We start from the raw sequence: 27739 nt of genomic DNA, 5'->3' as shown, positions 1-27739 counted from the left end.
AGATAATAACTGGACTAACCTGAAGTGATATAGATAAGAACAGAGCTCTAAAAGGAAGAACAGCCACATTAAAAAGAATAAGCGACTAAAAGTTGAAACAATGCCTGGATTGTAAACTTTAGATACTTTGCAAAGTTGGGGCTTTTTCCCTCAGAAAATCTCTTGAAGCTAATATTAAAATTAAATTGTGTCCCTATCAAGGTCAGATCTCAGTTTTTTGTAATGCCTTATTTTAATGAACTTCCTTCTTTATTCAGTCCTTTCACAGTGTTTACTAGCTTGGTTATCCGCCTTCATTTTCGCTGATTTTTTTTTTTTCTGTTTTATTTGTAAAAGATAAGTAAATTGTTCTCAATTACTCTTCATAATAATTGATGACAGTGCCTTGTTTAATTATTTTTTTATGTTTTTGTCTGTCACTTGGGCTATGCAAGGATGTCTAGCATTTGTTAATACAGACAGCAATTGCAAGTACAAACAATTCACTTTTTTAGTGATGAGAAAGTTGTACCAGGTTACATGTGCAGCTAGGAGCTTGTTTCCTAGAAAACACTCACTTTTGCTTTATTAGCTGATTTTAAACAGGAAAAATATGGAGTTTTTGTCAGTTGCCTTAGGACTGTAGACCAAATCTGATCCAGGAGGATGTCTTTCTCACAATAATTGTACATTTTATTCTTTGGGCGTGATTTGTGCAGTCTTAGAAAACTACTTAGGAGTTAATATTTTACTCCAAATGGCACAGACAAAATTTCAGAATATATTACTCTGGAAGAAATTTATTAATATTAGAGAGCGTCTTTACTAAGGATCATTACATAGTCCTTAGAAGGTAGGAAAAGTTTGACCCCCTATTTTAACTATTAGTTCCTTTGTGGTTTTCCAATTTTTCTTCAGGATGTTGTCCCTTTTAATAGTTAATATAATTTCATTCCAAAGACTGTTTTCTCAGTCCTTGGTAAATCTCAGATGCAGAGTTTGTTTGATCTATGGCCTTTGTTTTCAAGCCGTTTATTCTGTTTAGTTAACTGAAGTAGCTTCAACTTTCACTTAAATTTAGTTTTCCTTCTTCAGATGCGCTATCCTACAAAATGAGTAAATCGAGTATTTTTGGTGTGGCATTTTGAAATTGGGCTATGAAGATGCAAATGAGAACCTCAGCAGATGAACATCAGACATGTGAATACTATTTCTGAGACAGAATGTTAACTTGTCCAACACTTTACAATATAAAGGAACCAGAATTTAGCGTCTCAGTTTGTTGAGCTGACTTTATTTTATCTCCTGCTAAACTCATCAGGAGCAAAACAATGAAATAAAATATTGTAAGAATCAGCATTAAAATTCTTCAGCATGTGAATCCGAGACAGATCCTGGAATAATTGACTTTGCTTTATTAATGCTGTTCATATATTTTCCATTGTTCTTGGTACTTATACTGTCATCAAGGAAAAAAAAATAGTTAAATGCTAAGTCTTCTCCATTGTATGTGAACAGAGACTTGGACTCTGTTCGGGGACATAATTTGACCTTTATTATAAGTTCTGTCAAATCTGCTCTGTAAATTGGGAAGGAATAATGACAGCAGATACATCATTGTCCTTACTAATTCTGTGGACACTTAAGGATGACACACTTTAACATTGGACAGGTATCACTTTCAAATGGTGGAATTTCCTTTTTAGGATATTTTTTGTACATTTCTAGCTCAATGTATTGTGTTAAGGGCCTGGCCATGCTGGTTTGGAATGTGTATGCACATATATTTACAGTGCAAGTGAACACTTTCCCATTTAGAAAAGGAAGATGTGGTCTAAGTGGTGCGAGATCTGAAGTAAATTGATGTGTGAAACAGTGATCTCAAACATGTTTGTTTGCAGTGTTGAGAAGAAGTTAATAGAGACAACATTTGTCACATGCACTCTTTTTTCTGGTTTTGATTGTTTATAAATCAAACCAGTGTTGATGAAAGGATGAATGAATGAAAAAAAGCTTTCTCCTTAAAAATGGCCAGACCCAAGCAGACCAGTGAAGCCAGTCAAATGGTAAAGAGGATATCAATATACTCAATATTAGAAAAGGAACATCATATATATCATCTGCATTTTTTTTTACTCATTAAAAAGTTGCATAGTTCCTTATTCTTAAAGGTATTTATTCAGGTATTCAGAATTTGACTTAATCTAAATTTCACTGGCAACAGGTAAAACTGAAAGTGAGTAAAGAATTTAAGTGCTTTAAAGTTGGATTTAGGCTTTCAAGTCCAAAAGTATTATTCAGAAATATTAAATTTATTGATATTATGGCTCAGGGCTATTTTAAAGTATTTAGATGCTTTCTTGATTAGTTTTAATATTTTTCTTTGGCTGTAGAGAGAGAGTAGTTTTGGCATTTCTGAAGCCCTAACAGAATCCAATACCTAGATAACACTCCTCTTCAATTTTTGAAGGCCAAATTATTACACCTCTTCAGCATAGACAAGGTCTTGCCTCTCAGGAAATACAGCAGTGGTAATTTTGTTTCAGGGGAAGTTATGGGATAACATTTTCATGAAACAAACAATTGTGTAGACAGTTTGCCTGGAAAATAAGAAAGCCAGTGATTGTTGGGATGATAAATAGATCTGTATGCCTTAGCTGCTAGAAGAGAGACTCTCTCCTTTCACTTTTTGTATTTTTTTCATTTCACTTTTATTACATTCTCTTTTTTTAGAAATAATTTAGAGATTATTTAAAATAAGAATTATAGTATGTCATACATAAGGATGTTACCTGGCCTAAGGGAATTTCTACTATCTCAACTGCATCCTTTTCATCTGCTATAGCCATGAAAAAGAAAGAGAAATTAGCCTGGTGAACGACAAACTTATGTGCTGATTGTTCTTATTTGTATTAATGTTTAGACGATTCTTGTTCGGAAAATGGAAATTCTGGTTGGCCTGGCTTTTTAGAGTTCTCTATCTCTTTTGAGAACTGTTTTAGTTTTTAATTTTTTTCACAAGGGTTTATCCAAATGAAAGAAGCAAAATATTACTTGTAGACTTTATTAACTGAGCACTGTCCCATGATACAGAAAAACTCACAAAAATTCTAATCTGATGCTGAACTTTATTGATTAAAAGAAGTCACAAATCCCCTAATAACAAAACCTTATACTGATCTGTGTAGAAATCTAAAAAGTATCTATTGATTTTTTTCTACTTGAAGGATTATTTTATTCTGATAAACTGCTTTTGTGGTGTGGAGTCCAACAAAAGTTATACTTGTATAAATAAGAGAGTATGTATAGTCTTCTCTGTTTACTGTAGATGAGAAGAAAGAAATTTTTTAAATTTTAGTATTTAAGACTATTCTATGTACTGTGGTTGGACTTTTTCTACAATAAAAAGTTTGAAGACAATCCTGCTCTGTTCCCTCTGTGTCCAAGGAAACAAAACTGAGAGAACTAGATATTGGCCTGGAAAATGTAAATGAAGTATTTAACTAGTTTTATTGGTATTGTTATTTAGCAGTTATTACTATTTTTGGTTTTCTTTCCATTCATAGGTGCTGAAAAATTAATATACATTAAAAACTTCTCATCGACTGAAGTACCATCACTAAATTTAAATACACTTGAGCTTTGTAATCCTTTCTCTTTTATACTTAGAAGTCATAATTACAGTGGTACTAGACTGGACCAGCTTGTACTTTAAGTTGTTTATGGTGCTACTGCAGCTGTAAGGATTAATTCCATGATTGACATAACTTATAGAAACTCTGGTCTGTGTATAAAGCAATAGGGTTTTTTCACTGGTTTCCTGTTACAAGTGGCCTCACTGAGTAGCTTTGTTTAGCCTGCTTGCAAAAAGACAAAAATATGGCTGGTTTATGATCGAGACTGCACTTAAAAGAAGTGGTGGCTCCCTTCTCTTTAAATGAAAAAGAAATAAAAGTTTTTGTTGCCAACTATCTGAATGTATTGGGCAGCTGAGCAGCTAACAGTAGTGTAGTATACTACTTACAGTAGTAAGTAATTACAGTGGTATGTTAGTCATAAGCATTTACTATTTAGCATAGGCTAAATAAAGTTATAAAGTTCTACTCCAAAATAGACACTACCGTGCTATGAAGGGAGCTGCTGATAGTTAAAACATACAGGGTAAAATTCTTAGTTCTGAGAAGTTGTATTGCTGCAATACTTGGAGAACGTTTTTCTTTACACTTTCCTTCGAGCATGTTTTTGTGGGAAATATTTACTTTTGTTGGTCCTCAGTCTGCTTTTTTAATCCCCTTCTCTATTGGCATTATGGGCATCCCCTTGTCAAGGTGCAGATTTATGATAAGCAGAGTTGTAAAGATCACTTTATTTGCCTTCCTACCTGTTTGTACTGGGAACTCTCTTTCACTGTTTTTTCTGATACTGGAGTTGGTAGGGGACACAGATGGGACAACTGACCAAAGGGATATTCCAGACCAGAGATTATGGCTTGTGCATAAACTGAGGGGAAGAAGTAGGAAGGAAAGATGTTTGGAGTAATGGTGTTTGTCTTGCTGAGCTGCTGTTAACGTGATGGGACCCTGCTTTCCTGGGCATGGCTGTACATCTGCCTGCCCATGGGAAGGGATGAATTCAACCCACAAGTTTTACTCTCCCAGTTCTCTCCCCAGTCCCACCAGGGGGGAGTGAGCGAGCATTATGTGGTGCTCAGTTGCCAGCTGCAGTTAAACCACAACAACTTGCACTTAGACACGTGAAGTAATTTGGTGAGACATTTTAGTGTCATGGCAGGTGTAAGGCTGAATTCATTGTGCTAGCCTTCTTTATCTGCAGTAGATGAAAAATAAAATGTCATTCATAACAAATGAAGAGCAAAATTGTGATCTGCATTAAGATGGTTGGAAAAAATAGCAAAAATTTAAATCAACTCAGTACTAGAGGGATGGCTAAGAAGGCTATGTTATGGAAAAGAGTCACTGTCACTGCTCACAGTCTTTCGGCTGCAGTCAAAATTGGGCTCACGTATTATTCAGATAGGAAAACTTGACTATAGCATGCTGAATAATAAGTGTCCAGCTGGATTTGGAACAATCAGAGTGAATAGTTTTCTTGATATATTTTTCTCCATACAAAACCCCAAGATTTCTCTTATGCCCAGTCTTTAATGGTGCTTAAATTAGATTTTATTTATGCTTAAGTCAGTACATTAGAGAGTTGTCTGAAATCCACTCAGTGAATTTCACTGGAATAAATTTTTCTAACTTTTTTTATACTATACCAAGGGCACCAGAATTTATGAGAATTAAAGGGTAGACATATTTTAAAAATCTGCCACTTTTATCACTGGGTCTAGCACTTTTCCTATTGTATTTTTGCAGACAATAAAAGTAGGAGGAGTTAATGTGTTTAGTAACAGAATGCATCATCATTCTAGAGGTTTGCCATCAGGGAAGTGAAGATTAGAAATGCATGGCTTTTCCATGCACCTCTTATCACTGCATGTGCTTTCCAAGATGCAGAAAAGTAGAGGACTCTTCTAGAGAGAAAAAAATTGGCAGTAATCTCAATGGGTAGTAAATGAAGACAGAATGTGTATGCATTTTGTGCCAGTAACATTTAAAAGAGGTTTTCTTGCACTTGAATACTGCTGAAAGATGGCCACTAATCCTAAAGTTCTTAACTGCTTTTTATATAGCAGCTGAATGTGGACAATGGTTCTCTAGCCACCTGAGCATGACCAAAAAGGCACACAACAAAATGAAGAGAAATAATGCAGCTGGCTTGATGCTTAAATACAGTCTAAGGAATGGAAACAGTCATTAGTTTTACAGTGTTAATTAACCAATGGGATTTTGCACTTCACAAGTGTGTAAAAGTTGCTTGTTTATAGTGAAGTCGGTGAAGGGGAGGAACTGGCACAAGTCTCCTAATCGCAGATTTTCCAGACTTTTTATGCTACAGGTCCTACAGGCAGTTGTGCTACAAAACAGATACTGCAGCAAGTGAGAGTTTGAATTAATGGTATTCAACAGAGGCAGAAGGGAAGGGAAGATGATGGAAGAATGTCATAAGATCTGTGGGGACTTCTGTGTGTGATGGGAACTCCATCAGAGTGGCAGAGCCAGGTAAAGGAGTTGAGATGTCATCTCAGGATCTAATGAACAATACTTCACTTACCCTTCAGGATCCTGTGGAGAAAGTTATAACAGATAACATTGGTGAGGTTTCAACTAAAAATTGCATGCATGCAGGGGGCACTCTGGATTCTACCATCTCCTAGTGTTTGGTGTTTGAAATTGCTGTAAAATAAAGCTTTAAAAAAACCAATTGCTAATATTCAATTTTATTGAAGTAAAATTTGTGATAATATGTTAAAAAAAACCCCTGCTTTTCTATCAATATACGGTAGATATCTGAGGACATAATCTGAACACTATATTTTAATAATTTCTTTTAAAATCATTCCTACAGTAACACAGAGCTATAAAATCTTTTGCATATCAGGCTTATGCTATGTACCATAGAGAAAGTAATAAAACACATATGCAAAATGATACACTACAATAAATGAAGTTTGAACTCTTAAAATAGATGATTTATAGGACATTTTAGTAAGCTTTCCAAATTATGAAGAATAAGCATCTTTCAGTGATTATGTTTTCAGACAGGGCAGCTTTTTAGACATCTCAGAATTGCATCTGCCAAAAAAAAAATCAAATTATTAAGGAAAGAATGTACCTTTCCTTTCAAAAAAAAAAAAAAAAATCAAAAACCTGTTCTAATCAAAAACACTCTCTATCCATAAGGGGCGGAGGGGGGGGGAAATCTTCATTTTGTATGAGTGTAAAAATGAAAAATGCCTTGAAAACTAATTCCCACATGCTGGGACATGACATGCTATGGAATGATGTTTGATGACTAAATGACATCCTGTGGAATCTTGCCAGGTTTTTTTGCAAAAATCAGCATTTTTCTCAAATAATAATGAGATGTAACTGTCAGGTAAGACAAGCTAAATGTGTTATCAAGGAAAATGACAGTTGCGGTTATGTACGTTACATGGTGTTTGCTTGGAAGTCTTTTCACTTATCAGCAAGGAGAGTGGAGCACTACAAGCACTGCAAAACTGAGTTTCTTACCAGTTTTAGAAAGATTTTCCACCCTTTGTATTGTGATATAATTAGAGGCTTTTCTCTTTGCAGAAATTTGGTGTGCCACATAAAGTATGACCCAGTAATGAATGAGCTGCCAGAGAAATTTGCACAAAGATGATCCTCTTCCACTTATTTTTCTGAGCTGTTGAATTTAATTTGAATTCCTATTCAGGTTGCTTAAATGCAAAAGCTTATAACCACTTCCCGCTGCTAAACACTTCACTTAGATTTTGGAGATATAAACCTAAAATCTGTATACATGATTGAAAATTATTTTCCCAAGTACTTTATAAATAAATACTTTAGAAAGCAAGCCAGGCAAAACAGCTGGGTCGTATTCAGTTTTCACTCACAGGTGCAAAATCTTCTTCCTAATCTCTCTTTTTATCATCAAAGAACTTATCCCTAGTGTATAGTTTTTTTTTTGTGTCTCCTTTTTATCTATCCCAAGTAATTCGAGGACTGCAGAATAGTTTTTCAGTCTAATAAGTCTTACTAGTTGAAAGCTTTTGAGATACCATTCCATTCCAGATGGAATCTCCTGTCCAAGTATACAGAGCGGATAAGTTTACTTCTATGTTTCATACGATAATTTTTTTGCTTCATAAAAAAAGTTCTTCCTTGTCCTCTCGTGACAGCTGCTTTCTACATGCTCCCATTTATATTTTGGTAAGAAGAAATTAAAATGGAAAGCATTAATGTGGTGTCACCAGTGTTGCGTGGTGCAGACTTGTTTGATGACATTGTAGTTCTGCTTCATAAGTCACTCTCTGTTTCCATACCCGTTCATTTGAATGTGATTTTCTCTTAAATTATAGCATATAAAAGACTGCTGTCCTAATTTCTACTCTTTTATATTTTTTTTCAGAAGTCTTTGATATCTTTGTCAATATCTATATTTTATGGCTTGATTTGCTTTACCCATATTTCTAATGAATCCTATCCTTTTGTAGATTTCTGTATTCTGAACTGATTATATCACCATGAATTTTATTAGTACTTATGCAAGTGGTTAATACATTGAACAAGTGGAACTCAGACTAGTTCCAGAAACCCAGATTCTTATCTATATCTAGACTTAATCTGCAGCATTTTATCAGAAGCCTTTTAAGAGATGGTGCTGAAAGATTATTTAATATTGTTTAAAAAGCATGTCTCTGCCCCTCTGGTCTCCTTCACATTCTCATGTAAAATAGAAACATTCTGGGTTGTATTTCATCTGGAATTTAATAATGATGTGAATATCTTAAGATTCAGACTCATAGTGACTTCATCAGGGGAAATCAATGGAATCCTTCAGTGTTTCCATTAGATTTAAATTTGAAATTTGAGGCAGCTGTTCTGTGCCAAACGTTGCCTTTCTGTCAGAAACATGAAAGTGGCTGATTAAGTCCCTACTCTACCTGCTACATGGCAGGTTTGAAACCGGAGTTTCCTATTGCCCCACTTTTTTTTTCTACTTCTCTTTCAGAAGTGACCTGGGAACCCAAGACCCTGTGGGAGGTAAGTGCTGCACAGCTGGCAAGACAACTCCAGTTCTCCAGTGTGGACATGATTCATCTTCAGTAAGCACATGGGAAACTGCAGCTTTATCTGACCTGAAGTATGACACCTTAAGGAGACGTGGTATTCCTATAACTTTTCTAGCCTGTGGTTGTGTATTGAGCAGCATAAACCCCTTTATCAAGTTTATGGGTTCATCTTTATTAATATTTTACCTCAGATCAGAAATGATCTTTTAGAGCTAATATTCTGATCATCCTGATTTTCCAGCCTGGTATTGAATGGTGATCCTATAGTACACAAGGAGGATTTTTGTTTATATGACAGTAAAAGATTTTTAAATGCTATAGCATCATGCATGAGATGACCTAATACATAATGACTGTTTAATCTATTGAAATCAAGGCTAGAGCTATGTCAAAATAAAACATGCTGAAATACTTACTATGTAGATCTCAGGTCCCTGGCCTGAGTTAGCTTTTTTTCTCTAGATTCATTCCCTGCTATCTTCTAATGTCTACATTACTACCTTATTACTGTCATGTCTCCTGATGTAGTCGTTCAAGCCTATTTTTTCATGGGTTGGCGTACATGGAAGTTTTGCCCACTGATATTGCAGAAACCTTACAGAAATCTCATCTACAGGAAAATAGCATTTTTCTATACTCCATATTGTTAGAAAAAGATGTTAAAATCAATAATATGTAAAGGTCATCTTCCCGTTTAATACAAGTTTTATTAGTCATTATATGAAGCTTTCAGGTTGTTGGGGTTTGGGGTTCTTTTTCCTAGTGATTTTATTCAGTTACTGTTTGATCTGCAAGACACCTATTTTCTTGTTTTTATTTTCTCCCCTCCTGCTCCTGATGTTTCACCCCAAATTTGTTTTCCATCCTTGCTATGAATAAGCCAGGTTGGAATCAGCCTCTCAGAACAGTTGAAGTTAAGTGCATTGTAGGGTGGGAGTAGAAATGTTTCTGCTAATAAATTATCCATAAGTATTTCAGCTTTTCCCAAGGTATCTTCCCATGTGAAAATAAATATTGATTTTTTTTAATTACTCATTTTTCAAAGGATCTTGTTTTCATCTCTGTGAGAAGTCAGATGCTTCAAATTAAACCAGTCTATAATACACTTCAAATTTACCAGAAGGGATTAGCATAGTTTTTATAGCTCAATTTTTGTTAATAGTATTTCCAGTCAAGGTTTCCGTTATTTCAGTAATAACTGAATTTTTTAATAGTCATAAATCTCATAAGGTTTTTATATGTATATTTAACATAGAGGAAAGTCAAACAACTTTTTCCCAAATGAACTAGCAGGTGAAAAATTTGAGGTGACGCTTCAAATTCTGCACATGGGGAAACAAGTGAAATAAAAACAGATGAAAAGAAAAATCATGCCCGAATTGTTGTTCTAATATATTAAAAGCTCTAATAAAAGGTTAAGTATTTCTGAAACAGAATGAGCAAAACACTACATTCTAAACTCCACTCTGAATATGGGTTCCATTTACTTACAGGCCCTTATAATACATAAGATAATAAACTCATCCAAAGAACAAATTTAACTCTATTTTGGACATTTCAACTTAAGCAGAAAAGGAAGGGAAAAGCTAACTGTATCTCTACAACTTTGAAGCAAGTAGACTATGAGTATGGCTGTGCAGTACCATTGTTTTGAATGGTTTTAGCTTCTGGAGGTTTTAGATTTATGTTGCAGAAAATTCTCTCTGTGCTGTCATGAACAGTGTGATCTCAGAGGGTGTTTTACAGGCATAAGACTGTCTTATCTGTGGATTATCCTGCTGCTTTGGAGTGAGTTTTTCTGTTGTCTTGCTGCCCTAATATCTTCCTGCCATCACGTGCTACTATTGTGAATTTCATGAACAACTTATGATTTGTCAGGGATCTTAAGCAACAAGGTCCAGCTTATCTATGACTGTGTCCACTTTAGTGTTTAATATTAGATAAGGACTCTTTTTACAACTGTGCTTAAGTCCGCCTCCAAGTGTCTTCAGAATGCTCTAACTCAATTCTTTCCTGATGGCCCTGAATTGGTAAGAGATGCTGTCCTGTTAGTGCACAGCTAATGAGCTCTGACCTCTAATGGGCATTGGCTCACAGGAGCAAACGAGAATTAGTCAGCTATGAGCCTTTCAAATATATATATATAAATATATCTATATAAAAATATGAAACATGGACTGCTGGTCTTCTGCAGAGAATGATTCACTTGACAAATTTCACTGCCATTGTGCCATGCTATTTGCAAAATTAGACATAGTCCATGCTCATCCTCCTTCTACTGTAGTATTTTCTATTGCTTTAGTGATGGCAAGAATGTATCTTCTGTACCTCATATGACTCAGAGAGGATCTGTAAGCGGACAGAAAAATAAAAAAAGCTTTTAAAGAAAAACAAGAATTTTTAGATCCAGTGATCTCAGCTGGATTGAGCTTCAGAAGTATCAAGAACAGCCTAAAAGAGATAAAAATAGAGTGGATATTTGATTTGATGCAGCTATTTTAATTCCAATATCAGATAAGAATGCTATGTTTGAAATTATTTCTTTGCTTCTTAGTAAATGCACTTTTCACTGATTTCAGCAGAGATTACATGACAAGGTCAGAGATCAGCCTTCATCCAAAAGCCACTTCTGCTGCAAATCTGGCACATTCAGTTCAAGATTTCTACCCCAGTAAACAAGCATGTTTTAGCATTTTTTTCAACCTGCCAGTTTTACAAATTGGAATTTTAAACTAATGCATAGTTGTCAAGCATGTCAAGGTGGGAGAAATTCACTAGGGAAGAACAAAAGTATAATTTATTGACTGCAGTATTTTCCAAATTATTTAAATGTTATTCCTTTCCTGTCTCCTTTCTCTGAACTTACTATACCCTACCGAGGACTAAAAATACAAGTTTGTGGCAAACACCTCCGTACAAATGAGTATATTTGGTTTATTATTCAGAGAAATGAAGGGCAATAGAAGGTCTTGCTATTTGCAGAAATAAACCTGCATGTGGTTTGGTTTGATGTGGTTTTCCCTGTCTGTGATTATGACACAGAAAGCATGAAACCCACTATGTTTGAAACGGGTTCCAGTTTAAGTCCTGTGTAAGAAATGACAAAAGGACAAAACACAATTGGTCAGTCTTAGGCTGCAACCTCTGCCAGCTATTCTTCCACCCATACAGAGATCCATCCATTTTTTGCCTGTGGAAGCTGACTTACTGGAGCACTCCCAACAAATTCCAGAAGTAATAGTTTTCAATTCCTTGACTCTAAACCCAGTGGACTTCCAGTGTTTTCCGAGCTTTGTTTCACCCCACTTGCTGTCCTCAGTAACCTGGACCTTGCATCTGTTATCTGTTTATTTCTAGATTTTCGGCTCTACTTGCGAGGTTTTGTTTCATAGCTGAGAACATTTTTCTATATTCCTCATCATCTTGGTCTGCTGCTCAAATGCCCTGTATTTCCTGGAGTTCTTTCAGGCTGTTCACTACTTTTGGGCTGACTGTTTCAAGGACTTTCTACACAAACTATAGATTTGTCTTAATTAAAACTCTCAGAAGATCAAATACTTGTTCCATTAAAGAGCTTGCTAGGATCACCACATATTCAGAAGAAGATGGAAGCAGTGACAGGTAGAGAATCCACACAGGATGCAATAAATATTTACCCATTCCATATCTTATGTTAACATTTATAGTAGTATATTCTTGTGAAAGTATTCCTTGAAAAAGATTCTTCCTCAAAATATTCCCTTTAATAGCTTTAGTCAATTTTAAAGAACTTTTGAAAGATGTGTTTTCCATTTGGGTCGTGTTTAGTATTTCTTTTAGGCATTACTTTCAGACTTGTTAGCATTATGTTCAAGAAATAAGCTTGATTTAGAAATGAGAGACAGGCTAATACTAAGGGAGAAAAAACCTCTGATTTTTTTTTTTTGCCTGAAAATTCTGCAGATAATGACAGAAGGCAATTGCAAATGCTTTTTTTTAATTGTCATATTTTTATTTCTGAGAATAAAGTAGACTGTTAACGCCTTGTAAGACACACGTTTGTACAAGACTTCAGAGCTAAAGCAAACAGTATGCTCGCTGTCGGTGAAGCAAACTTTGAAGGAAACTGGATGACCACTATGTTTACTATATGTTCTGCCAACTGTGCTGCAAATTAATGTACTGAAGACTGCTGAGCAAAATGATTTGCAGATTTTCAAACTGAGTGTGAACTGCCAGCATAAATATAAGTTTATAGATCAAATGCTTGGCAGCGCTGAGGACATTGAGAGTCATGGCAGCTTCCCACAGAAGGAAATGGTGTTTTATGTGACCTTCCAGGCATCTTCCATGTGGATTAGCGCAGACAAAAACTCTGGATTGATGATACCAGTCACAAATTCAATAAGAAATGTATGTGTGTTTATTACTGGAGGGTAAAGAGCACCTTTGCATCTTCATAGTAGGTTGTTCCCTCCCTCTAAAAAATATGTTGATTTCTGTGTTCCAGCTGCAATTCTCAAAACTGCTGTGTGAAAGCCAGTCTTGACTAGAGCAATAGACATTGGAGCCTGTGTAAACTATCTGAGAATCTGTGATGTTGATAATGAAAGAAAATTTGAATTTTGGCCTAATTTTTCAGGGCATTGAAGACTCTCAGTTTCACTAATAAGATCGGCAGACACTCCGAATTTTTTTGCAGAGAATTCAACACCTTGCAGAAATAGTCTCTGGATGGATTCCTATGAGATGTCCAACACAGATAATTACATTGAACAGATAATAAAGAAGTATTTGATGTTTTTGGTTACAATAAAACAGATGTTGTTGTGTCTGATCACTAACAACTAGAAACTGTAAGATGAACAAAGTTTAAATTGCTTAAAGAGTGTGCAAATAATAGAATGAATTCTTTAAATTGCCTTCCCGTTTGTTTTTGGTTTTTTAAGATACCAGGGACTGTGGGGTTTTGGCTTTTCTTTTTAAAAAATGTTAATATGGACTGGAAATGCTCAACCATGATGCCATACTTCAAATTGCCATCTATTCAAAGAGTATGATTAAAAAGCAGAAAAATGTGGCATCTTCTTAAAAAAATTTTTTTTAAAGCGCATAACTCTGGAGAGTGCTTGTCTTGCTTTAGAAATTGTTTGCATTTATTTTATACTTTTTTAAATAAAAATACTAATATCTAATAATAAGCACTGTATATATTTAAACAACAGATTTTGTCCCAGAGCATTCTACATAGAATAGCTTCCAACCCCTTCCCCATCCTCTGCCCAGTCTTCAATACATACGTTCTAGTGAAATTACAAAAGTACCAATATTGATTTGTTTTCTGTGCTGATGGATATGTCAGATAACGTTTTCGCTTCTTAAGTCAATACTCAATTTTTTAAGACTGATAATGGAAAACTAAGTAATTTTAGTATAATTCTTGCAACTCTAATTACTGGAGCTAAACACAACATATTTTTTATTTTATAACTTGCTGTAAGATAGGAGATGGAGGCCATTTAGAATACTTTCTTTTTGATTTAGAAAGTATTTTAGAATATTCTTACATTTTGTTTTGCTTTACTACATGCTGTAGTAAGCAGTACAGCATTAAGAGCAAATGCTGTGTAAATATGCTCTTACAGGTACCTTTCTTCATGTTGAATGCAGGTAGAGAGCACTGGAGACACTGGAGCCCTCAGGCAACCCTGGACTTTGCTGAAGAGGAGAGTGCTTTGATTCTGTTTCATATTTAATAGTAGACCTGCAATAGCTTGGTATGAATTTCATGTGATATGAACACTTTAACACAAATATGAGAGAAAGGGAAAAATATATGAACAGCTGGTTGAACTTGAGTTCACCTTGGAGATAACTGAGAAGATGGTACTTTTTAGGACAAATTCTCAAGTACTTGCTCTTCAGTATGCTGGTTAAAAGTCCTTAGAATTGCAGAAGTATGGCTGAAGATTGGGAATGAGTAATTGATGTACTTGATGTTAGGCAGAGACAACAATTGAAAGCTTTGTGCTTTGGAACCAATTGAATGGAACAGCTAACTGCCACCTAATGTCTGGTGTTTGAAGCCATGCGTGGAGGAACATAGGAGAGAGCTTTTTATGAAGAAATAATTTTTTGCTGAAGATATAACTGAAATTGCAGCCTAATATTAGCATTGTTGTGACAGTGGTTACAAAACAATGTAGGAATCTAATAGTAAGCCTTGATGCATGGTAATTCTTCTCACAACACTGATTCCTGTTAATCACCTCAAAGAGTACTCTGCACATTTCTTGGGTTCTCTGGGTGTGTTTCTGTGGAACTGGGACACAGTTCCAGTGGTTTTAATTGTTCTTACCTTTTCATGCTGCTCTTACTGTTGTTTTTTTTTTCATTTTTCTCATAGAGGAACATGTTTAAAAGTTCTCAGCTTCAGTGAGAGCAACCTGCCACTTAAAAAAATTGTCAAGTGCATGTGTGTGAGCTAATAACATGCACCATAACTTAGTGAATTTGAATTTAGTTCAAGCGGATGTATTCAGTGAGAGATATGTGCTCACAGGGTTGTTAGTACATAAAGGAATTTCCCAAGTCTTATTTCGTAATTCCTAAGAATTAAGTGATGCTTATACAGGAAACCTTACCAAAGCAATAGTTGACACAGTTTTGTACAGTATTGGTACTTGCATGTGCATGGATAGGAGAGAAGAGGAAACTGGAAAATAACTTGATATTATAATTATTTTGAGCAGTGAAATAATTCCATGACCTGTTGTAATTTCTTTATTAATATTGACCCATAAAATATAGTTCTGCTCTCATGAACATTTTGAGACACAGTCTTGGTCACTCACTAATGACAAAATGTTTAAATTGGATCAAAAGTGATTCCAAGTATTCAAAGATGTGTATATACAATAATTAGTGGGAAGATGACTTAAACATTTTTAGTTTAAGAATGATTTTTAAGAAGGTCATAAGAAGGACAAACACAATAGTAGAATGTCAATCCACCAAACATTTTAATTGTTTCTGCACTAATTTGCGAAGGGAAATAACAGGAAGAGCTGAAATCTTAATTAATGATCACAACAGTGTCTCAATTGGCATATGAGACACTCAGTGGGATAATTCACATGATTAGAATATTAGTGGGCTTAATTTGCTCCAGAAACATCTGCAAGGTGGGGAAAATTAGAAAATGTATTGCTTTGCATGGCAAATAAGTCCATAAGGAGATGATACACATGTTCTAGGTAAGGATAAAATGGTCAGATCAGCAGTGAATCACCAGATAAGACTTGTTTCTTGGGAGCGGAAAAGATCTTTTATTAAGGAAAAAAAAAAGGAAAGACAAAACTTTCCATAATACAGATGAAGGTAGTAAAAATATGTTTTAGAAAATAGATAAAAGTCAAAATTTACAGCACATTTTTATATATAAAATGGGGAGGAAGGAAAGGCAAGTTAATTTTAATTATATATGTAATTCTAAATATTGTGAAAAAATGGCAGAAAATATTGAAATACTAAAAATTCTGAGAATTACTGTGAAAAGAGACATTTACACATCTCTATGATGAAGTTGAGTTGTTAAGCAGTACCAATAATAATAAAAAAGTATCAGGCCTTGTGAGTACAACATTTGGAAAATAAAATAATTAAGGCTTGTTTTTAAAGTCCTTCAAATTAGCACTCGGAATTCAAAGTAAACTTCTTGTACTCCTTCCTGAGCATTAAGCTTTTTATTTAATCAAGTTCAGTTTACACTTTTCTTGCCTTGAAACGTTTTGCTTGGGGAAGGAGTATAGATCTGGGAAGCATGTATTAGCTTCTTCATACAGGGGCTTGTAGAGATACTTGTGTTTACTAATATTGTGTTTGCTGAAGGTGCTAAAAGCTCCCAAGAGCTCAAGGGAAGGCTGGACATTTTTGGAGGACATAAACACTAATGATGGTTACATACCTTGAAAGACACATTGGGCTCGGGAAATCCTTGTACTGGTTGGAGCTTGGAAGGTAATTCAAAAGTGCTACCAGATATACATCCCTATTCTTTCCACTTCTGTCATGGAGACTTACATGAAAATCCTGCCCTGGCTTGGAGGGGTCCTTGGTGCAACCTGCCATTCCTGTGAGCCCGGAGCCCCAGCTGGTGGAGACTTTGGATACTCTTCCTGTTGCAGGGCAAGTGGAACCAGTGGCTCTGCTGCTCCCTGGTAGATGCAGTGCGTCAGGATTGCCACAGAGCTGGGAAGCTCTGCTTGACTTCTATATCAAGGAAAAAGAAATGGAATGATCCTAAAGGAAGTAGAGCCCTGCTGCAAAGGGCAATGTAAGTTGTTTCCTTTATCTGCTCGTATGAAACTTGACAGGTCACCTTTTTTTTAAAAAAAGAAGAGTATAAAAACATGTCTCTTGTGTATTCTACTTGAAGGAGGTAATAATTTAGTCTTAATTCCATCAAAGATGGACTTTTTATTCCCATTAAATATTTTCAGTTCATAAATTCAGGTTTTAAATAAACAGGTAGATAATGGCAATTTTAAACAAAGCAAGCATATCTGTGGTTAAATTGGTATTGAATTAAGTTCTTTAAATTTTAGTTGCAGATTTTTGTTTCCTCCTCAGCCTGCTGAGATTACTGTTTGTACAGCAGGTTGTCAATAAGTGGACTGGGGACATTTGGAAAATATTAGATATTGTGGGGCAAATATCAACAACATTAAATGATGATCATAAATTTGGATTTAATGAGTTCTCACCCTTCAGATTTTATGTTATGGTGTTACTATTCTTAGTTTATCCTCTGTTGTATTGTTTAATTTTGTGCATAATTTCTAAATATGTGACACTAAGAAATTAACTTCAAATCCATGTTACAAATTGAGGAGTGGATCTTGTATATTTGTTACATTATTGTTACATTATATGCCCCTTTTCCTGTTGTGTTCTACTACTTCAGCGCAGCAAAGCTCCAGTTGCCTGAACAAACACTGACTTTTGTATCACTGATAATCCATCAGTGATACTGAAGGAAAGGGAATAAATGGCACCATTTTTACTGCAAGAAATTACAAAAAACAGTTTTAATACCACCATGAAAATCTCAGGTTTATTTTGTGTGTGTGTGTGCACGTATGTAGTCCCATGCATAATGTGAGACTAATATGTTGTGTGGTGTTCCTATAAATCTAGTGTCCGAACAGCAATGGTAAGCTATGTCCTTTAAGCCTTTTGAAATATATAATTTCTAGCTGTGGTAAATATCACAATTGCATAGAGCATTCCAGTTTTCCCTCTTATTTATTTGTGGATGAATTTGTTTTTTGATTAGTTGCTATCTCAATAGCTGCACAGATTCTCTGCCTCGCTGTTGCTCAGTCTTACAGTCTCAGGTGTCTCAGACTCTCCTCACCAGGATGTAATCCTTCCAATAGCCTAGAAGGATATCCTGCTGATGTTCTGAGGTGTTTTCATGGAAGAGTGTCGCTGCCTATTTGTCAGGAAGGAAGCAAAGGAGAGCTGGCCATTGGCAATTTCTTGTAACAGCTTCTGTTTAAAGGAAACAGGCAGGAAAGACAGTGCAAGGAGCAGGGCATGGGATGAAAAGTGATACAGAGAATCTTACAGCTCAGGTTTACAGTATGGCACTAGAGATAACACTCAGAAACGTGCAATAAGTGTTTATTTGACCTCTATGGAGTTCATGCATTGTGTCTGATTGTTTTGTGTTTCTTTCTTCTTTGCAGGTCCAGTGATGACATGAGGATCAGACACAGCCCAGAGATCTGTCGTCATGGCTGTAGTACCAGCTCTGGATCAGAAAGGAATGTCTGCAGGAAAAGGCAAGGCACAGAAGCAAGGGTCAATGGGATGGCCTGAAGAAGCTCCTGAATGAATCAGGGGCAGGTCTCTCCCTGCATGACTCTTAAGGTTCTTTCTTGAATAGGTCTTCCTTCAGAGTAGTGTAAATTTGGATTAGTGCCATATCAGAGGGCTGTCCTTGAGCACAGGCCATGGTATTCCTGGGAGGCAAGAGTGTAAACTTCAGGCCCGAGAGTAAACAGAAATAGTGTAGGTATTCCAGATATTATGGAAAAGAAGATTGATACATATATATTTACAGACAAAATCAATTACCTAAAGACCTGTAATTGCAGGGAGAAAAGATAATTACTTTGTGAACCATTATGATTCAAAATAACGTCTTTTTGAAGTAGTGTTAATCCATGCGAGTCAACATATTGTAATCTATTTATTAAATTCTCCTGCATGAAATTAACTGATGGAAAGAGTGATCGAGATTCTACTGTCCTTTTAAAAGTGTTTAAACAATAAAATGGTTTTCAACCAGAAACAAGTATAATCCTCTTGAATGTGTAAAGTTAAATTACACTCTTTGGTGTATTATTGTATTACTTTGCTTAAACCACTTGTTATTATGTTGGAAGTTTGGTAGGTCTCACCAAGGCTGGTTTGGTTTGATTTTCTGGGTCATTTCTCACCACAGCTCTTTGTTTTGATAAATTCTTTTACAAAGAGTGCGGTGACATACAATATACGATTTTCAATTTGAAATATTTGTCACAAAAAGGAGACTCTGAATATATTAATGACACATTTTGATGTTTAGAACCTATATTTTTCCTGTTCCTGGGTTTATTCTAGGTATTTTTCCTATGATGGATGATGAAAGAAATTTCCAATCTATTTAGCCTTTATAAAGATAATCCTTTAACTCCTCAGAATTCAGGCCAGTAATTTTATACAGTATGAAATAGCTTATGGACAAGTCATTTGTGTGAAATGTCCTCACCTCTTACTGGCTATATTAGGTTCACTTAATGACAATGCTAAGACAAATTGTGGCTTGAGATTTCAGATATGTACAGTGTATCTTAATTATCTATAGAGAGAACTTAAAACCACAGACTTGCAATACAAGTATTCATCTAGTAAATTTATAGGCACACACAAAAATGTTCCAAGGATATATTAAGTGTATATTTTCAAAGTAATTGTAAATATGTATTTTGAAATACAATTTTCATTTAGTATTAACAGGCAGTGTGAGGGGAACTGTGTATTTGCCTTTTAATATCTGGTTTAGTCCCATCACTCAACAGTCCTTCAGAATACATGCTGCTTATGAAAATTTTCTTTCATCCTCCCTTTCCATCCCTTTGCCATAACGCTTTCTCCAACCTATCGGTTTTGTAATATTAATTCTCATCTTCAAAGTAATTCATTTATTTATCTCCTAATAAATAATTCCTTTGAGTTTTCCATCTTCTGTTTCTTATTGTGTTCCTTCGTACTTCCAAACTCTCTTTTACAACTCTGTTTTCTCGCTATTCCTTCATCATCTCTTCATTTCTTTCCAGAAGGATGTGTTGGAAGGAGAATAAGGGGAAGGGATTGCATGCTTGAAATTATCTCTTCCTCTTGTTAAATCACATCTTGAGGCTCCTTGTATGATGGTTGCAAATAATTTCTGACATAATTAATTGTCTTATATATCACATTGGTTACTTAAAAAATCAGCACTTTTAAAATGTTATTGTTCACATCATATATAGAGATCAGTTTAAAATCAAGTAGAGATGATGCTTTGTGGGTAGGCAGTATTTTTATTGTGTTCAATTCTTCTTAATTCAGTACACTTCTTCCATCTTATTCTTCAAATAACATCTTTAGAAAAATGTAATTTAATATAAAGTAATAGTTTAATAAAATTAGTAATTATAAAGTAGTACATTTTTCATTAACTATTTTAATTATTTTAAGGATATTTTTATATACAGCTCATGAAAACAAGGGCCCTTATATAGCTAGAAGCTTCTCATTATGATAGGTGAAATCAGCTACAAATATAAACTGTGTGATTTTGACACTTACTGATGAGCAGCAGCCTCGATGGCAGAAATTTATACATAATTATTTCCCAAACCTTAAAAGTAAATTAAGAATGATAACAAGGAATAAAAGCTACCTCTGTGTTACTGGAAGGGTGGGCGCTGCTATTCTCCATTAACATTAATTTCTTATTAAAGCACTCTGAGGCTTTTCTCTCTTGTAACTTTGCCAAATGCTAAGCATTAGGGTTGATGGCTTCCATGTCATGCACTTGCCCTAAAGTATAACTATTTTATAAAAATGTAACCAACATACATGGGTCATCTTTTCAAGGTCAGGTTGCAAATATCTTATATTGCAATAGTAAGGGAAAAATATCTGAACTATCTTTATTATTTCATATTTTATTCTTACTAAATTATTTCCTATTGTTCTATGCAGCACAATTTTATCATCTTGGGATTTGATGTGAGAATTTCAAACTTCGCAGTGAAACGGTTACTGTGAATAAAAGTCTTTTGGCTTGTGTGGGATCTACTCAAATGTGTCTAAGTCTAAAAATTCTATGTGCTTTGCCTAGAAGCTACAAGCTTTGAGGTGTTCTATTACTGACAGGGAGTGACTGCTCTTAGTTCTCTTGCAGGTCCCACTGCAGACAAGACAATGCTCTGTTACCACTGGGGAGCTGGACAGGAGTGCAGATGGAAGGAGGACAGGAGTCTCTGTTTCCTCTGCTGATAACTGAGGCAACAGAAAAATCAAACACCTCGAATGACTTTCAGTTAGAGAAAAAGCAGTAGGTGGTGGCTTTGGAAGCCTGGAGTGACAAAAGTTGGGTCAGAAAAACGGGACAGAGGAGTGGGAACTGGCGAGTTTGGTGGAATGAGAAATGATGTCTGTTTGTGATTTGGATGCTCTGCTTATTGTCTTTAGTGCATATCTGTATATGTGGGGGTGCAATTTTCAGTGTTCTCATCTCTTTCAGACTGGCGGACAGATGAATGTATAGATCTGAGGCTGGAATTTTTGCCAGAATTAGATTTGGCTTCTCCAAGAACATAATAAAACTTCTGTAGGATCTCACTGACACTGTAATCTATTAATTCCAGAAGCTCAGGGAGAAACTGCTGCGGGGATATGCTCCATGAAATCAGCATTTAAATACAGAATGCATAAACAATACTTTAAGAATGCAAAATACAGACATGTACATAGAGGCTACTATTTTTGAAGTGTTTAAATGATACATGGTACTCTTAAGTGTAGGTTAGAAGTGTTGCTCTGTGATTTAAAGATGTGTAGAATATTTAGTGCCTTATTATTCCTCACCATATATACGTTTTCTGCTACCATGTTTAGAAACACTCTAAGAAATACCCTGCGTTGGAAACTGACAGAGGCAGCTTTTCTTGCAAAATGCAATGTTACATTTCATCTATGTGCATCTCACATGAGAACCTGTAGAGAGTGGTGTGTGGGTGGATAGTTAACGGTGAGATTATGGTTAAAATAGATTTAATAGTCCAGCTGAGATGGGCACTTTGGGAAGGCAGTGAAAATTCATGAGTCCCCTGCTGTTCTCCTGAGTGGCACGGGGTGCATCACGCTGACCAAACTGGCATGTCTGAGCTGTCTGCACAGTAGTCAGCCTATTTTTATTCTACAGGTACATGTCTCTTTTGTCAGACAGCAAAATCTCTTATTCTGTTGTTTTCTCTCCCTCTAGTCTGATTCTAGTGAAAATTAAGCCTTTATGGTCTGGGGGTTTTTTTGCGGATTTTTTTCTTAGAGAACATTGCCTACTAACAAGTTCAGATAAATCAGGAACTCCACCTTTTACTGATACTGTGTTTATACCCGAGTATAATTAGGATGGAGTTTGTGACGCAGAAGAAAAATAAATACATGTTCTTACTTGAAACAGAATGTTCTGCCTTGCATTCAGCCTCCATTATGACTCTCAGAGGATCATAATGTTTGTCCCAAATGTTTAATATGAACATCTATTTCCTTAATCAGCCAGACGTGTTGCCTGTGTTAAGGCAGGAAAGAAAGTAGCTGGAACCTGAGAACTAGCAGAGCAGAACACTGTGTGTTTTTAATTGAAGGGGAACTGAACAGAATCTTTCATGTGGATGAATATTGGTCAACATCTGAAATAATTTGAAGGCAGTCTTAAAATCCACTATGTGAATTCTTGCCTGTCTCCTTAGTAGATGTGAGGAAAGGTGAAGAGGGCTACAAAATCTCTGCTATTAAAATCATTCCAAATACTATTTGATATGGTGGTTTCATCTACAGAACGATTGAAAAAAAACGTGGAAAATATTCCCCTCTTCTCAGAAAGCTTTTTACAGTTGGTAAACTTTTGAGCCCAAGGCAAGATGATCAGGTGACAGAATACCTTGTTTTCATGTCAGCTGCCTTTCAAATAGCAACTTCAATTGACCTGAGACCTTTTAAAAACTGCCTTACTCCACTCTGTAACTGATTAGCCTTGAGTTTTTCCAGAGATCTTGTTTTCAAGTCTACTATCACTTTCCTCTACTTGACAACAAATATTTAGTAGACAGAACAAAAATTACAAAAATAAAACAATTAAAACCTTGAGTGACACTTCCAGGAGTATTTCTTTTAGAAATCTGCAAATGAATCATGAGTTAATAAGACTGACTAAATGGCAAAGCATAGTTTCCTCTCAGGCTCAAAACAGCAAGCTAACCTCTTGTAATAAGACACCTAGACTTGTATTTATCTCATCAGTTCCTTGGGTCTCAAAGGAGAAATCGTGTTTCTAATGGATGCATAAGGTTGTCTAAGCACATATAAATAAAAACAAATCGATATATAAAATTACATGATGTAAGAAGCAGTAATTCTGGTCAGCCAAGCAACACATTGGCAGCTGTGCATATATCTTTTCATATTTACTGTGCTCATATACTGTTCAAGTTCTCAGAATGACATGGAAGATCCTGGGATTGACTAGCTTAATTCTCATAGACTTTTGATGTCACAAGCATTAGCCTAGTGAGATGTTACAGTCTGTATTGCTGGACTGACCTCTGCACTTGAGGAGCTGCATTAGAACTAGAAAAATCCATAAAGCTCTCTTTATGGACACAATTATAGATATTTGCTTCCATAAAAATAAAACTCTTACAAAGAAGGGCTCTTCACAGGTTTCTTTCATATTATTTTTACCCCCATAACCTTGAACTGAAGACACTTTTTTCAATTTTAAATCTATTTCAGTTACTGCTGTCATACAAATTAGCATGTGGAAATGCAAATCAAGCCTCTTGAAATGTTGGCTATGATATTGCCATTGTGAGTGGCATTGGGTCAGGGTGTTGAGCATGATGCTAAATCTTAACCATCTTGACCAGCTTCAAGTGGAGCATCCACCTATACATCCTGGAGGAGGTTCATTTATTCCCTGGGCATGGAGATCTTTCCTGAACTGCTTTAGGTCTGCCTTAGCTTGCTGGCTGATTTTCCTGAATGGCCCACACACTACATTGTAGAATACTTTGTCTTCAGTCCTGTTTTTGATCGTCTTATGCTATTTGTGGCTGAGCTTCCTGAATAGATATTCCATTTCAGCCTGTTTGGATACAGTGGGACAGTGACCTTGTTCATGAGGGCTCTGTCTATTCCATGGCACTTCTTGGTTTCTGGCTTATTTTTGCTGCTGGAGCATGCACACTCCTGCTTCTCCTTGATGCACAGATCAAAATGTCAATTGTCTCAGTGTTTCTACATATTTAGGCACAGGTGGATATTCAGAAGATGGAATATAATGAGGTAATGAAGGGCACTAAACCCTACCCCTGTAATTACCTAAAAGTTTATACTTTTCAGACAGCCCAGCTACCTTGTCTTAGTGATTATAAGAGAACTCGCTCCTTTAAAGCTTTGCTGATGTATCTGCTTTTAAAAAAGATAGAATTTGAAATAACAAGCTGAAATTTTTTGTTCTCATAGTACATAGAAAGTATGCAATAGTATGCAAATAGTAAGCATGATTTAAAGAAAGAGACAGAGAATGTCAGCATCTTTAGAAAGCTGTCAGGAAGTTTAGCATCTTTGTTCAATCTTTTTGACTCTTTCATTTCATCCTCACCAAAAGAGAATTACACTGATATAAAGGGCAAACCAGCTCAGATTATTGCTGCTATGGATTGCTGGAGTATATTGCAGTACCATAACCACTATATATGTTATAGCAAAACTTATGGGCCTCGCTATGTTGTATTCCAAAAAAATTAATCCCTAAAAAATCTCTGAATCAAACTCTCATGTCTTATCTGTATTGAAAATAAATCACAAGAAACTATCCGCAAAAATTTCGATGCCACATAGGAAAGAGATCCATATATATGTCTTAGTCCTTCCTTTTCCCCTAAAGGAAAGCATTTGTCAAGTGAGAAACATTTGGTGCTGCACTGTGACAAAAAAAATAGGACTGTGCTGTGTACAATGAGAGGAATGAATGTCTGGCTGATTAAAAGCCTGAAATTTCCCTTTCCCTTTGAAGGGAAAGACACAAAGTTAGAAGTAAAAGATGGCAAAAATGATTGTCCTCATCTGCTTGGTTGATTGGTTCAACTTTGTCAACTTATTTATGAGTTGCATAAAAGTGCTCTTTAGGACATAAGTCGAGTGTTCAGTAGAAAGTCTAAAGGAGATATCCAACCACATGCTTAATATTGGTTGCATTAGATTTTTTTGTAGTTTAATAATCAATGTTATGGTTATCTACATAAATTACTCTTATCACATTAATCCTTGCAAGATCATTAATAGTATTCATAAATAAAAATCATAAGACAAAATGCTGATACCTGACTCAAACTGGAATTATTAAAATAAATTTTTGTAATGCAAAGAACAAGGCAAAGAAAACGCAATAAAAACTTTTTAGGGAACTCTCTTGATCCAAAACAGAGTATGTCAGATCATTAATACCATGATAAAGCCATAGGTATGAATGAATATTTAATAGAATACCTGGGAGAAGTGAATGATTGTTGTTACATATTACAGAAGATACCCTACTTTTGGGAAAATAAGAAATGAAGGTATAATAACACAAGCAAGGTATTTCATATCATATCAATGAAACTCATTTGATATAACCTAAAACTTTAAAAACCAATTTTGTAAAAGTAAAAAGAATCCAGTCTTTATTTTTGAGTTAATAAGTATATCAAAAAGGCTGTTTATATTTTCAAATGCCAAACTTTTTCAGGTTCTCCATCTTTATTGCATCTTTGTGTTTGTGATGTGTTGGTAATGCTGCTTGAACTTCTAGTACAGCTAGAACACAGACGGCACAGGGAAAACCTTTTGTCTTGTAGGTTATCTTAAGATTTTGCCATATTACAGGCTTTTTTTTCTGTAATAGAGGAAGTGCTTGAAATAGAAGGGCAATCTATTTTTTTCTTCTCCATGTCAATTCTTGTCTGCAATTCCACTAGGTATTTCACTTGCCACGTGAAGGATGATGTCTTTGTGTGAAGGTCTCTATTGCTAGATGGAAAATCAAAGTGCTTTTTCTTTTCAGGGGGAGATGACTGTATCTCAGACTAAAATTCAGAGGAAATAGATCTGCAAAGAAAAATGTAGGTGCAAGTTATAAGCTTCCTTGGGAAGCTCAGATTCATTCCTACAATGTGTAAAATTATTCTTCAAGAATCTGTGAATTTTTCAGATAACTTCAGGTTTCTAAATGTCTTCTTAGACCTGAGATTCAGGGATGCGTTCTGAAATGTATTTTTCTTACTCTTTAACATTTTTTATTCCTGCCATATGATTCAAAATATTTAGGGTTTTATTGCTACGAAGTTGTCTGTGCAATAGCAGTAATTGCATAGTTAAGGGAAGAAGAAAGAGTAGTGATTACATGAGGCAGCACCATTTAATTGTTATATCCAAAATTCATCTTACTATTTCTGCTTACTGAAAATCCACTGCAGCGTTTTCTCCCAAACTGGCCTTTTTAAGCTGAAATGCCAGTATTAAGTATTTTCTGAAATCATCAGGAAATATTTAAAATTCTATTTATATATTCCTGATTTTATATTCTTTTTAGTTATGTATTCCTTATTTTATACTAATAAGAATATTTCAGCAAGGTTCTATTGGACCTTCTTTTCTTGGAATGATACCAAAAAAACCACCCCTAAAAAAACCTATCATGTTTCTATCAAGAGCATATGGAACTGGAAACTTCTTATAATGCAATATTGGTTAATGGTAAGATACTTAAATTTCCTAGACAAAGCAAACCAAGTTATACCAAGAGTATTGACTCTTAGAAACTGGGAAATCTAAATAACTAAAAAAACTTAAACAGTTCTACTCTCTTGGTCTACTACAGCTAGACTCATCTATTTATTTAAAACTAAAATGAATGTTCTCCTGTTCCACTACATTTACTTGAGCTTAAATCATTAAAGCTTTCTTTGTGTGGAGGAGTACATTTAGACTACAAACTATGACTTAATCATCTTTTATAGTCAGTATAGAAAAGAAAAAAAAATGACAGAGGGGAACAAACTTTTATTTTAATTGAAAACTCAGCCTAAAATAGTGAACTTCTGGTATTCAGAATAGTTCATAAAATTATTCGGTAGGCCATGTCGCTGTGAGAACTGTATCCAGACAGGAATTCAGTTAGGAATGATCCTAAATTATTTAAAAATTATAACATTACATTTAATTATGTGATGTGGTCAAACCTGTGTTCAAAATACTTGGCTTATGCACACTTTATGTGTATGGGTATCCCTGTGCCCGAAAAACTATGTCGAGGCATTGATAACAAATCCTGAGCTCTAGGCTGCTATGGCAACAATGGTAGCATAGAGGAGACAGCTAATTTTAGACTAGCTTGGGTATGCCTACAAAGATTGCAGTTATGCTATTGCCTACAGTAAAAACATAACCTTAGTTCACTTGAGCATTTTAAAATATAAAGTAAATCCTGAACACCCAAAAGTAGTATTTAGATGTGTATGATGTGTTACTGGATGTTTGAGCAACTTCAGACTTATTTTTTTTCCTTTTTGGTGTATATTCTAAGATATATTGCAGTAATCAAATGCAAGGCATAAAAAAAAAATTACCTTCATGACCAGAATACATACCTGAGGCAAAACCAATCTGCTTGAGGTTTCTTTCCGTATTTAGTAGATTGAAAATCCAATAATCTCTTTGACAAGGATGTTA

The 27739-nt window shown here is 35.3% G+C and overlaps 1 long non-coding RNA gene across 4 annotated transcripts in view; it reads left to right on the top strand.

Annotated features, from left to right (window-relative positions):
* LOC106854553 (uncharacterized) overlaps positions 1 to 19004 on the top strand; it is a 371490-nt gene extending 352486 nt beyond the window's left edge. For 2 of the 4 annotated variants that reach the window (XR_015803160.1, XR_015803161.1), the window contains 3 exons: positions 8605 to 8636; positions 14315 to 16979; positions 18397 to 19004. This is a non-coding gene — a long non-coding RNA (uncharacterized LOC106854553). The remainder of the gene's footprint in view (positions 1 to 8604; positions 8637 to 14314; positions 16980 to 18396) is intronic. The other 2 variants (XR_015803163.1, XR_015803162.1) reach the window with 2 other exon arrangements.
* Positions 19005 to 27739: the final 8735 nt, after the last annotated feature.

Source organism: Sturnus vulgaris, chromosome 4 (genome assembly GCF_052056855.1).
Source record: "Sturnus vulgaris isolate bStuVul1 chromosome 4, bStuVul1.hap1, whole genome shotgun sequence".
Lineage (NCBI taxonomy): Eukaryota > Metazoa > Chordata > Aves > Passeriformes > Sturnidae > Sturnus > Sturnus vulgaris.
The sequence above is the reverse complement of the archived record's forward strand: the minus strand, read 5'-3'. Positions and strand labels throughout refer to the sequence as shown.